At 46.2% G+C, this 12,953-nt stretch overlaps 1 protein-coding gene across 4 annotated transcripts in view; it reads left to right on the top strand.

Annotated features, from left to right (window-relative positions):
* The first annotated feature begins 2,738 nt into the window (after positions 1 to 2,738).
* ZFP14 (ZFP14 zinc finger protein) overlaps positions 2,739 to 12,953 on the top strand; it is a 39,166-nt gene continuing 28,951 nt past the window's right edge. For 2 of the 4 annotated variants that reach the window (XM_005588958.5, XM_005588956.5), the window contains exon 1: positions 2,739 to 2,777. The gene's annotated coding sequence lies outside the window, so the exon portion shown is untranslated. Of the gene's footprint in view, positions 2,778 to 5,056; positions 5,193 to 5,317; positions 5,446 to 12,953 lie in introns of those variants that run through there. The other 2 variants (XM_015441758.4, XM_065536498.2) reach the window with 2 other exon arrangements.

The raw sequence follows: 12,953 nt of genomic DNA, 5'->3' as shown, positions 1-12,953 counted from the left end.
TGTGTGTGTGTATATATATATATACACACACAAATATAAATATGAAAAAAATTGAGTAGTTGGAATTACAGATGTGCCTCACCATGCCTGGCTAATTTTTGTACTTTTTTGTAGAGTCAGCTGTTACCCAGGCTGGTCTTAAACTCCTGGGCTCAAGCCATTCACTTACCTCATCCTCCCAAAGTTCTGGGATTACAGGCTTGAGCCACCATGCCTGTCCATGACCTGTTAATAAGAACAACAAAAAGGTTAGAATGACAGGTTTTAGATGTACAATGGAAGGGTTTTTGGAAAGGACACTGCTCTGTGTCAAATGATGGAGCATTTGACACGTGGGTTTTTTTTTTTTCTACTAAGAGAAACTGCAGATGTCTGAGAGGCAACTGAAAATATTAATAGTACAGATTTAGATACTAAGAAAAGAAATGAAACTCTCTGAAAGAAACACTCTTATTCTGCATGATTATGATGAATTGAAGATTCAAACCGCTTTTTTCAAACTGAACAATACGAGAAAAGAAACAATCTGAAGAAAATCCTATTTCAGAAGGTCAGTGAGCATGATATTGGTCTAAGCGCGCCATCATTTGACACAGAGCAGGGCCCTTTCCAAAAATCCCTCCATTGTACTTCAGTGAAGTCAGGCGTTAATTCTCTGGTGCTGTTGGACAAGGAAAATGACCCACAGTTAGTTATGTTCACCAGCAGTCTCCTCACCAGAGAGGGTGTGAAGAATTTAGCCCCTAGTGTCAGAAGGCCTCAAAACTTAGTCAAAACAAGGCCAGGTGCAGTGGCTCAAGCCTGTAATCCCAGCACTTTGGGAGGCCAAGGCAGGCGGATCACTTGAGGCCAGGAGTTCGAGACCAGCCTGGCCAACGTGGTGAAACCCTGTCTCTACTAAAAATACAAAAAATTAGCTGGGCGTGGTGGTGGGCACCTGTAATCTCAGCTACTCAGGAGGCTGAGGCAGGAGAATCCTTTGAACTTGGGAGGCTGAGGTTGCAGTGAGACAGTATGGTGCCACCACACTCCAGGCAGGGTGACAGAGTGAGACTTTGTTTCAAAAAAAAAAAGTCAAAACAGAAAGAGAATATGGAGGAGATGTTTTAATAATTCTTTTTATTGCTTTTTTTTAATGGAGTGTTGATTTTCTTACATAAATTTAATTGTAAACAGGTACATAGGACTGTGATTTTGAATTTAAAAAATACTTTGGGACTTCAGCCTTCTTAGTAGTTTTGTTTGTTTGTTTGTTTGTTTTTGATACGGAGTCTTGCTCTGTCGCCCAGGCTGGAGTTCAGTGACACGATCTTGGCTCACTGCAACCTCCATCTCCCAGGTTCAAGCGATTTTCCTGCCTCAGCCTCCGAGTAGCTGGGACAACAGGTGTGCGCCACCATGCCCGGCTAAATTTTTTTGTATTTTTAGTAGAGACGAGGTTTCACCATGTTGGCCAGGCTGGTCTCTAACGCCTGATGTCAGGTGATCCACCTGCCTCGGCCTCCCAAACCGTGCCTGCCGCCTTCTTAGGGTTATATAGTAGCTCAGATTTTTCATTTATCTCCTATTTCATGCATATACTATTCTTTGCAAAATGAAACAAGATTGCCTAGGCATTTTCAAATATCTTCTAAAGTTTTATATTCTTAAGGAAAGAACAAAGTATTTCATGTATTAACTAATGTATCAAAGAATTTGGGGTACAGAAGATGCCTCAGGATGGTCCCTGGTGGGCTTATCCCATTTCTTTCCTGAAGGAACGCAGGGCAGGACAAATTCAATCTTATCTGAGACCTCTCCAGTTAGTCTTTTTCTTTTGGAACGGAGTTCTGCTCTTGTTGCCCAAGCTTGGGTGCAATGGCGCATCTCAGCTTAATGCAACCTCCGCCACCCGGGTTCAAGCGATTCTCCTGCCTCAGCCTCCCGAGTAGCTGGGATTACAGGCGCGCGCGACCACGCTCGGCTAATTTTTTGTATTTCTAGTAGAACGACACATTCACAATTGCAGGAGATACGAGACAGAGAGAGAGAGAGAGAAAGGGAGAGAAAGGGAGAGCGCAGTGAGCACGAGCGACCTTTCTGAATCTAGGTCCTGCTCCAGGTTCTGGTGGGCTTTGAGAGTATTTTCATTACATGCCTGATGTGTGCCCACACCTTGCTTGGGTGTATGCGGTGAGTAACTGCTAGGTGTTTAGTACACGTATTAGGCACCTGCTGGTGCCAAAACTTCTTTCTAAATCCTCCGCAGCTGAGCCTGGTGCCTCACGCCTGTAGTCCCAGCACTTTGGGAGGCTCAGGCGGGAGGATCTTTTAAGCCCAGGAGTTCGACACCGGCTTGGGTAACATCGGGAGCTCTGGTCTCTATAAAAATTTTTAAAATTAGTTGGGCGTGGTGGCGCGCGCCTGCAGTCCCAGCTACTCTGGAGGCTCAGGTGGGAGGGTAGCTTGAGCCCGGAGGTCGAGGCTGCAGTGAGCTGTAACTAATCACGCCACTGCACTCCAGCCTGGGCGACAGAGCGAGACCCTGCCTCAAGAAAAAAATAAATAAATAAAGTATTCCTCAGCGACAAAAACAAACGCAAGCCCGAGCTCGCCTCAGCCCCAGGCAGCCTGGAAAGCCCTCCTGCCCCGAGCGTCCAAAGCTCCAGCGCCCGCGCACGCGCACTCCGCGCAGCCTGTTGGGGCTGGAACCAGTCCCTCCCATCGGCGGACTACATTTCCCACAGGCCTCCGCGCGCAGTTCTTTCCGGCTTCCCTGCTGGTGTCGGATCCGAGAGGTGAGTTGGTCGCGTGCACCCAGGCAATGGGCGCGGGGGCGGCGCGGGGGCGGCGCGGACCTCTGTGTGAGCCAGGAGGCCGTAGCTGTGGAGTTTGTGCCGCTGACTGGGCGCCGGGTGCCCTGTTGCGTCCTCTGCCTTACAGCTTCAGAGCCGCGCAGGTCCAGCGGCCCGGAATGGCTCCGAGTTAGATGCAGGAACCCCGGAGTGAATGAAGGCCCCCAAACAAAAAGACGCAGTCTGAAGAAGGACTGCAGATTGCACAGCTTTACCTGAGCTCCCTCCCATGGAAACTGCGGGGAACTCGGAGACAGATTCCAGCCCCTTCTTCGTGTACCTGGCCTTTCTCTCTGATACGGGAAAGGGTCAGCTTTATTCCAGGCTCCCTGTTATTTCCATCGGGTTTTGCGCGCAGTAGACGGAGGGAGCAAGTGCGCTAGCGGGGGTGTGTCCTGATCAGCCAAGGCCGGCTGCAGGAAAGGCCTGGGGTCTCAAGATTCCCGTCTCCTTTCCCAATCCTGCTGTTCTTTAGGAAGGCAGCGGGGAGAGGAGGAAATTATTGCTGTTGCATATACACAAGTCAACATCCAGATGAGTGTTTCCTTTTTGTTCCATGAAGTGTAATCTTTATTTTTCTGGGCGTGGGGACATTTGCTTTCCTCTTCTGTGAAGGGGTGAAAATCAGCTCGGACTGAACAATGAAGCAGCTCTGTCATTAATCAGGCTAGGAAGGAAGAGACAGATAACGCCAGTTGCAAAATTAATAGAAAACATGATTTCTTCCCAGATGGTGCAGTAGTTGTAAAATGGCATAATGACTCCCTCTTTGAGAGATTACAGTTTTCTTACCAGTGATGTTCTAGACTTGCTTTGCTGTTTTCATTCTATTACTGGGGATACCCTCTTGATTACACTCATGATTGCATTCAATATCTCATTAATTCCTGCCTTTCATAATCTCACCTTGGAAACAACAGCCATTCCAGATCGCAGCTGTCATTAGATCCTCCTTAGAATCCTTCAGCTGGAACTCAACCGTTTACAAAAAGAGCTTTTCTCCTCTCTCTCGTCCATTCTATTCCAGCCCTTCCTGTGGAATTTTCTCCCTTTCTACCAGTCAATAGATACGATTTTGTCGGACTATGCGGGCTTGTTCCCGTTAATCTTCGGCTGGTTAGGCTTTAACTCCTGAAATGTCCTGTCCACTGACCTGGTGCTTTGTCCTTCCTTCCCAGTGAATGATGGGGTGATCAGGGTAGATTCCAACTTCCTACCCCTTTCCAGTAGGTTTTTGTTTTGTTTTGTTTTGTTTTTGAGATGGACTTTGGGTCTGTTTTTTGAGACGGAGTCTGGGTGTGTTACTCAGGCTGGAGTGCAGTGACAGGATGGGCTCACTGCAACCTCCGCCTCCTGGGTTCAAGGGATTCTCCTGCCTCAGCCTCTCCAGTAGCTAGGATTACAGGGATGAGTCACCGCGCCCGGCTTCCAGTAGGTATTGACGTGAGCATTTGGCAGTAATTTAGTTTCTCTTATGAGCTGCCTCTTTCTAATCATTTGGATGGTCTGGAAGTAAACCTCCTGAAGAGAAGCTAACTGCAGAACTTTATTTTGTTATTTATTTATTTATTTTTATTTTTTATTTTTTTTGAGACTGAGTCTGGCTCTGTCGCCCAGGCTGGAGTGCAGTGGCCGGATCTCAGCTCACTGCAAGCTCCGCCTCCCGGGTTCACACCATTCTCCTGCCTCAGCCTCCCGAGTAGCTGGGACTACAGGCGCCGCCACCTCGCCCGGCTAGTTTTTTGTATTTTTTAGTAGAGACGGGGTTTCACCATGTTCACCAGGATGGTCTCGATCTTCTGACCTCGTGATCCACCCATCTCGGCCTCCCAAAGTGCTGGGATTACAGGCTTGAGCCACCGCGCCCGGCCTATTTATTTATTTATTTATTTATTTATTTATTTATTTATTTATTTTGGAGACAAGAGTCTTGCTCTGTCGCCCAGGCTGGAGTGCAGTGGCGCGATCTTGGCTCATTGCAAGCTCCACCTCCCGGGTTCAAGTGATTCTCCTGCCTCTGCCTCCTGAGTAGCTGGGACTACAGGCGCCCGCCACCGCGCCTGGCTAATTTTTTGTATTTTTAGTAGAGACGGGGTTTCACCGTGGTCTCGATCTCCTGACCTTGTGATCCGCCCGCCTCGGCCTCCCAAAGTGCTGGGATTACAGGCGTGAGCCACCGCGCCCGACCAGAACTTTATTTTATTACTTTTTTTTTTTTTTGCGGGGGGGTGGGGGGGACAAAGTCTCACTCTGTCCCTCAGGCTGGAGTGCAATGAAGTGATCTCGCTCCCTGCAGCCTGGACCTCCCTGGCTCAAGTGATCCTCCCACCTCAGCCTCCTGAGTAGCTGAGACCACAGGTACGTGGCCCCACGCCCAATTTTAAAAATTTTTTGTAGAAATGAGGTCTCCCTATGTTGCACAGGCTGATCTCAAACTCCTGGACTCAAGGAATTCTTCCACCTCAGCCTCCCAAAGTGTTGAGATTACAGGCATGAGCCACCGCGCAGAACTTTCATTCAATGGTGATTAGTTGAGGAGTTTACAGTTGAGATGGAATGACACACTAGGTCTCTTTGATCCCCACCGCCCTGAGTTCAAAAGCAGGGAAAGGTAAGGAGGTGGTTTGACGACAGGATCTTTTCTGCTTTTGAGGCTTTTAAGGAGTGATAATATGACAGGGTTTTTAGTGGAGAGGTCTGTGTTAACAAGGGAAGGGGTTATTAGAAGGGAAGGGAAGACAGTAGAAATTTGGAAAGTGGTTTGAAGTTTTTGACAGGGTGAGTTTGTTTCAGGCCACGTATTTATCAGGTCTCATGAGATGCAGTTTAGTATAGTGACAGTCGTCTGGGTTATGGAGCTAAAGTAGTGGGGTTCTAGTCCTCAACCTGCCACTTAGAGCTGCCTGAGCTTGGGACAATTTATTTCATCTCTTTGTGCCATAGTTTCATCATCTGCAAAATGAGGATAATGATAGACCCTACGATATAGGATGGCTCTGAGTAGAGGAATTAATATATGCAAAACCCTTAGTTAATGCTTGGCACATAATAAATGCTCAGTAGATTTGTTACCGTTAGGTTGTAATTTAATATTTTTCCTCATCACCCATATCCAAAAATTAGTATCCTACTACATTTGTCTTATCTGTGTACCCTCCTTTTGTAAACTGTTGATCATCAAGAAGGATTACCTATCAACAGCAGGGCTGCGAAGAATGTTTTTTGTTTGTTTGTTTTTTGAGACAGAGTTTTGCTCTGTCATCCAGGTTGTAGTGCGGTGGCACGATCTTGGCTCACTGCAACCACCACCCCCCAGGTTCAAGCCATTCTCCTGCCTCAGCCTCCCAAGTAGCTGGGATTACAGGTATGCATCACCGTGCCTGGCTAATTTTTGTATTTTTAGTAGAGACAGGATTTCACCATGTTGGCCAGGCTGGTCTTAAACTCCTGACCTAAGTGATCCGCCTGCGTTGGCCTCCCAAAGTGCTGGGAAGAATTCTAAAAATAATTGTGGGAAGAAGCATAAGTAGTATTCTTCATCTTTAGTAATATAGCTGACTTATGAAATGCTTATTTACTATTCTAAGTGCCTTATATGTAGTGTCTTATTTAGTTCTCATAACAATTCTTTCAGGTAGAAACTGTAGTTCTCACCATTTCATATGGGGGAACTGGAAAGTAACCTAATATCATGCAGTAAAAAAAAAAAAAAAAGCATATATTGGTAATTACAACAGTATACCAAATATCATCGTAAAAAAATCTGGCTGGGCACGGTGGCTCATGCCTGTAATCCCAGCACTTTGGGAGGCCAAGGCAGGTGCATTACCCGAGGTCAGGAGTTTGAGACCAGCCTGGCCAAAATAGTGAAACCCATCTCTACTGAAAATACAAAAATGAGCTGGGCATAGTGGCACACGCCTGTGATCCCAACTATTCGGGAGGCCGAGAATCGCTTGAACCCAGGAGGTGGAAGTTGCAGTGAGCTGAGATCGTGCCACTGCGCTCCAGCCTGGGTGACAAAGCGAGACCTTGTCTCAAAAAAAAAAAAAAAAAAATCCTTTCTGCTTTATTCAGCAATCTCATGATGAAGGGAAGAGATATCAATCTGACAGATACTGATCTGATGATGGCACGCACTGTCAAGTTTAGTCCAGATTATACTGAAGCTATAGGGTCTTTATGGAGGTAACTGGATTTCATACAGATGTATGCCTTACAGTTTTTATTTTAATGATGTTATATGCAAAGTGAGACCAGTTGGTCAAGGAGACCCAACATCTGCTGGAGGGCTTCATAGGCATCTTAGCCAAAAGAACTGGTTCAGACGCAAAATAAACCTGTTTGTCCAGAAGATGTAAAAGGAAGCAGCATGGGGCTGCCTTCAGTGCTTAGAAGACATCAGTCAGGGACTTTTTGCCATTCTTTTCTAGGCCATACTCCAACACACATGGGCAAATTAAATCATAGCGTTGGTTCATGAATGGGAAGCTGAAGTGAAAAAAAAAGCCACTCAGGAAAAACAGCATCTGTTTTTACAGTATCCTTAGCTTTTTTTCTCAGTTAAAGGGAAGACTGAAAGAAAAACTTGAAGCGGGAAAGTCTTATTTGGAGTATTTGGGTATTTCAGGCTCACGCTATTTAATGTGGTGATGCGTGTTGCTGGCTGTGACTGTAAACATTTTAACTGGTCCTGCTAGGGAAACATGATTTTTTTTTTTTTCTGTCAAAATAGTTTCACACTACACATGCTGGTATTTTCTTTTTTTAAAACACACTGGCTTCACCCATTCAAAATTAAGGCAACATCATTTTTAATAGTTGCATCATTTTCAGTGGTATGGATAAACAACAGGTTATTGAATCATTCCAAAATTAGGTTCCTTTCAGCTTTAATCCATTATAAACCATGCTGTCAGCATAGCTCTGCATAAATTTTTTTTTTTTTTTTGAGACAGAGTCTCCCTCTGTCACCCAGGCTGGAGTGCAATGGCACGATCTCAGCTCACTGCAACCTCCGTCTCCCGGGTTCAAGCGATTCTTCTGCCCTAACCTCCTGAGTAGCTGGGATTACAGGCACCTGCCATCATGCCCGGCTAATTTGTATATTTTTGTAGAGACAGGGTTTCACCATGTTGGCCAGGCTGGTCTTCAACTCCTGACCTCAGGTGATCCGCCCACCTCAGCCTCCCAAAGTGCTTGGATTACAGGCGTGGGCCAGCGGCCCTGGCCATAGCTCTGCATAATCTTTATGTACAGATACAAACAGTCCCTTTAGTGTCGGAAGTGGAGCTTCGATTCAGAGTTTACAGGGTTGAAATGCTGCTTCACATAGCTCTAAATGTGGACTGACTTAGTGTCGGCATCCCCACGACCTTGCTGATATAGGACATCATCCGTCTTTGAGGTCTCCCAATGCAGTCCTTGTAAAAAGGTACATTTTGTTTAACACTCATTTTTTTCTTTTCTTTTCCTTTCCTTTCTTTTCCTTTCTCTCTTTCTCTCTTTCTTTCTTTCAACAGGATCTTACTTTGTTGCCCAGGCTTTAGTGCAGTGGCATGATCTCAGCTCACTGCAACCTCTGCTTCCCAGGCTCAAGCCATCCTCCTGCCTCAACCTCCTGAGTAACTGAGACTACAGGTGTATATGCTACCATGCCTGGCTAATTTTTTAATTTTTTTTTGTAGAGATGAAGTCTCGCTATGTTGCCCAGATTCTGGTAACTACCATTCTACTCTCTACTTCTATCAGATCAAGTTTGTTTGTTTGTTTATTTATTTATTTTGAGACAGAGTTTTGCTCTTGTTGCCCAGGCTGGAGTGCAGTAGTGTTATCTCAGCTCACCACAACCTCCTCCACCTCCCGGGTTTAAGTGATTCTCCTGCCTTAGCCTCCCAAGTAACTGGGATTACAGGTGTGCACCACCATGCTCAGCTAATTTTGTATTTTTAGTAGAGACGGGGTTTCTCCATGTTGGTAAGGCTGGTCTTGAACTCCTGACCTCAGGTGATCCGCCTGCCTTGGCCTCCCAAAGTGCTGGAATTACAGGCGTGAGCCACCACCCCTGGCTGAGATCAACTTTTTAAGATTCCATTTATGAGTGAGATCATGTGGTGTTTATCTTTCTGTTTCTGGCTTATTTCTCTTAACATAACGTCCTTCCAGGTTCATCCATGTTGTCACAAATGACAGGTTTTGTTTCTTTATCATAGCTAAATAGTATTACATTTTATATACATAGCAGATTTTCTTTGTCCATTCATCCATTGATGGACACTTAGGTTGATTCCATGTGTTGGCCATTGTGAATAATGCTATAATAAATGTGAGAGTGCAGAGATCTCTTTGACATTCTGATTTCATTTCCTTTGGATATATACAGTAGTGTGATTGCTAGATCATATGGTAGTTCTGTTTTTAATTTTTTGAGGCCTTTCCATACTGTTTGTCATAATGACTGGCTTCCCAAAGTGTTGGGAATACAGGCAGGAGCCACCATGCCCAGCCTGTTCAGATTTTTTATTTCTTCATAATTCAATCTTGGTAGGTTGTATGTGTCAGGGAATTAATCATTTATTCTAGGTTATCCAATTTCCTGGTGTATATTTGTTCATAATAGTCTCTTGTATTTCTGTTGTATCAGTTGTAATGTCTCCTTTTTCATTTCTGGTTTTATTTGAATATTTTCAATATTTTCTGTTTTCTCTTGGTTAATATAGCTTAGTTAGGTTTGTCAATTTTGTGAGGTTTTTTTATTTTTTCAAAAAAAAAAAAACTCTTAATTTTATTGATTCTTTCTAATGGCTTTCTAGTCTGTGTCATTTATTTCTGCCCTAATCTTTATTATTTTCTTCCTTCTAACTTGGGGCTATACCTGGATATTTACCTTTCCTCAGGTTTGGAAAGTTTTTTTGCTTCTCTTTTTTTCTCTTTCCTCTTTCTTTTTCCTTCCTTCCGTCCTTCCTTCCTTCCTTCCTTCCTTCCTTCCTTCCTTCCTTCCTTCCTTCCCTCCCTCCCTCCCTCCTTCCTTCCTTATCTTCCTTCCTTTCCTTTCATCTCACTCTGTTGCCCAGGCTGGAGTGTAGTGGCATGATCATAGCTCACTGCAACCTTGAACTACTGGGCCCAAGTGATCCTCCTGCCTCAGCCTCCTGAGTAGCTGGGACTACAGGCACCCACCACCACGCCACCTATTTTTTTTGTATTTTTTAGTAGAGATGGGGTTTCACCATGTTAGCCAGAATGGTCTCAATATCCTGACCTCGTGATGCAACTGCCTCGGCCTCCCAAAGTGCTGGGATTACAAGCGTGAGCCACCGCGCCTGGCCTATTTGAATTCTTTATCAGGCAGTTCAGACATCTCCATTTTTTTAGAGTCAATCAATGGCACTTTATGTTGTCCTATTGGTGATATGTTTCCCTGATTGTTGTTGATCCTTGTGACCGTGCGTTGATGTCTGCACACTTGAAAGGACTGTGTATTTATTCCAGTCTTTGCAGAATGAGTTTCATCTGGGAAAGCCCATCAGTAGTCAGCCCATCCAGTGATTCTGGGCAGCCTGTCTGGTTTGGTTCTTAAGGCTGGGGCTGCTATGGTGGGTATAGTGCTGGGATGCTCCAAAAGGCTGGAACCACATTCTCTGATGTTGCACATAGCATGCCCCAAGGCCAGGGCCAATCTGGCCAGTGCAGTGCTGTGGCACGCTCAAAGCCTGAGACCACTGTGAATGGTGCCATACTGTTATGTGCCTGATTGCAGAGGCCACTGAGGCCTGCCTGTTGCTGAGGGCTGTTGGAGCCCAGGGCCTCTGATGTCAGCCTGATGGTGGTGGCAGCCTGGAGGTGGAGTTCATCATGAAAGCCTGAAGCCTGGGCTTCATGATCTTTCTTGATGCCAGAGCAGGTCTAGAGGGTCAGTCTGTGGCTACTGGCCTGGAGTCTGGGGTTGGGAGTCTCCCTGTTGCTGGGCAGGCCTGGTATTAGGGAACAGGCAAAAGTTCTGTGCTCACTTTTCTGACTTCCCCAAATGGGCAATACCTTTGTCTACACTGTGCTGCCTTGAGTTGGGGAAGGGTGACATGGGTAATGTCGAACTCTCCTTCCTGCACTCTTCAGTGCTTCTTTTTTTTTTTTTTTTTTTTGAGACGGAGTCTTGCTCTGTCACCCAGGCTGGAGTGCAGTGGCTGGATCTCAGTTCACTGCAAGCTCCTCCTCTCAGGTTCACACCATTCTCCTGCCTCAGCCTCCCGAGTAGCTGGGACTACAGGCACCCACCACTTCGCCCAGCTAGTTTTTTGTATTTTTTAGTAGAGACGGGGTTTCACCGTGTTAGCCAGGATGGTCTCGATCTCCTGACCTCATGATCCGCCCGTCTCGGCCTCCCAAAGTGCTGGGATTACAGGCTTGAGCCACCGCGCCCGGCCTTCTTTTCTTATTATTGTGCTACAACCCAGTACTGCGATCTCTCACCTGGTTGCCTTAGCTATTGTGAAGGCATTTTTGTTCATGGATAATTGCTCAAACTGATGTTTCTGCAGGTGGACCATAGATGGAGAGAACTATTTTGCTATCTTCTGAGATTTAATATTTTTTTAAAGATTATTAGCTGGGCATGGTGGTGCCCACCTATAGTCCCAGCTACTTGGGAATCTGAGGTGGGAGGCTGCTGTGAGCCAAGATCATGCCTCTGCAGTCCAGCCTGGGTAACAGAGTGAGACCCTGTTTTTGAAAAACAAAATAAGGGCCCGACGCGGTGGCTCACGCCTGTAATCCCAGCACTTTGGGAGGCCGAGACGGGCGGATCACAAGGTCAGGAGATGGAGACCACGGTGAAACCCCGTCTCTACTAAAAATACAAAAAATTAGCCGGGCGCGGTTGTGGGCGCCTGTAGTCCCAGCTACTCGGGAGGCTGAGGCAGGAGAATGGCGTGAACCCGGGAGGCGGAGCTTGCAGTGAGCCGAGATCGCGCCACTGCACTCCAGCCTGGGCGACAGAGCGAGACTCCGTCTCAAAAAAAAAAAAAAAAAAGAAAAGAAAAACAAAATAAAATCTACTGTTAGTTATTACTCTTTTTTTTTAGTAAGTTGCTGATGATCAGATTTCTCCTGATGAAGCAGAAATCCTTGCTTCAGAGACAAATACCTGAGTTGAAAGAGAAACTGGCTTTTAGGCTGGGTGTGGTGGCTCACGCCTGTAATCCCAGCATTTTAGGAGGCTGAGGCAGGCGGATCAGTTGAGGTCAGGAATTCGAGACCAGCCTGGGCAACATGGTGAAACCCTGTCTTTACTATAAATACAAAAATTAGCCAGGCATAGTGGCAGGCGCCTGTAATCCCAGCTACTCAGGAGACTGAGGCAGGAGAATCGCTTGAACCCTGGAGGCAGAGGTTACAGTGAGCCACGATCGTGCCACTGCAGTTCAGCTTGGGTGACAGAACAAGACTCCATCTGCAACTTAACTGATTCGACCCTTGGGCATTAGTTTCCTGAGCTATTAAAAGGAGAGCACTACATTGCAGAACAGTACTGAGGACAACTGACAGTGTGTATAAAGTACCTAACACATAGAGGTTCTCAATGAATGTTGTTGACCAACTGCAGGAATCATGAATCCCTTCTGTCCCCAGCTTGGATACTAAAAGGAAAGTGGGACCAGGCGCGGTGGCTCACGCCTGTAATCCCAGCCCTTTGGGAGGCTGAGGCAGGAGGATCACCTGAGGTCAGGAGTTCAAGACAAGCCTGGTCAACATGGCGAAACCCCGTCTCTACTAAAAATATAAAAATTAGCTGGGCTTGGTGGCGTGTACCTGTAATCCCAGCTACTCAGGAGACTGAGGCAGGAGAATCGCTTGAACCCGGGAGCTGGAGGTTGCAGTGAGCTGAGATCGTGCCATTGCACTCCAGCCTGGGTGACAGAGTGAAATTCCATCTTAAAAAAAAAAAAAAAAGTCAATAAAAGAGAAGGAGTGGTGAAGGATGTCAAGGTATGGGAGGCCCTGTTTGGAAAATTGGAGTGGTGAGCTTCCTGGCTGGGGAAGGCAAGGGTAGCCTCACATTGGTGGAAGGTGCCAGGTTCAATCTGTGTGGTCTTTTAGTTGTTGTGTTTAGGCAGTTCAGGC

Source organism: Macaca fascicularis, chromosome 19 (assembly GCF_037993035.2).
Source record: "Macaca fascicularis isolate 582-1 chromosome 19, T2T-MFA8v1.1".
NCBI lineage: Eukaryota > Metazoa > Chordata > Mammalia > Primates > Cercopithecidae > Macaca > Macaca fascicularis.
The sequence above is the reverse complement of the archived record's forward strand: the minus strand, read 5'-3'. Positions and strand labels throughout refer to the sequence as shown.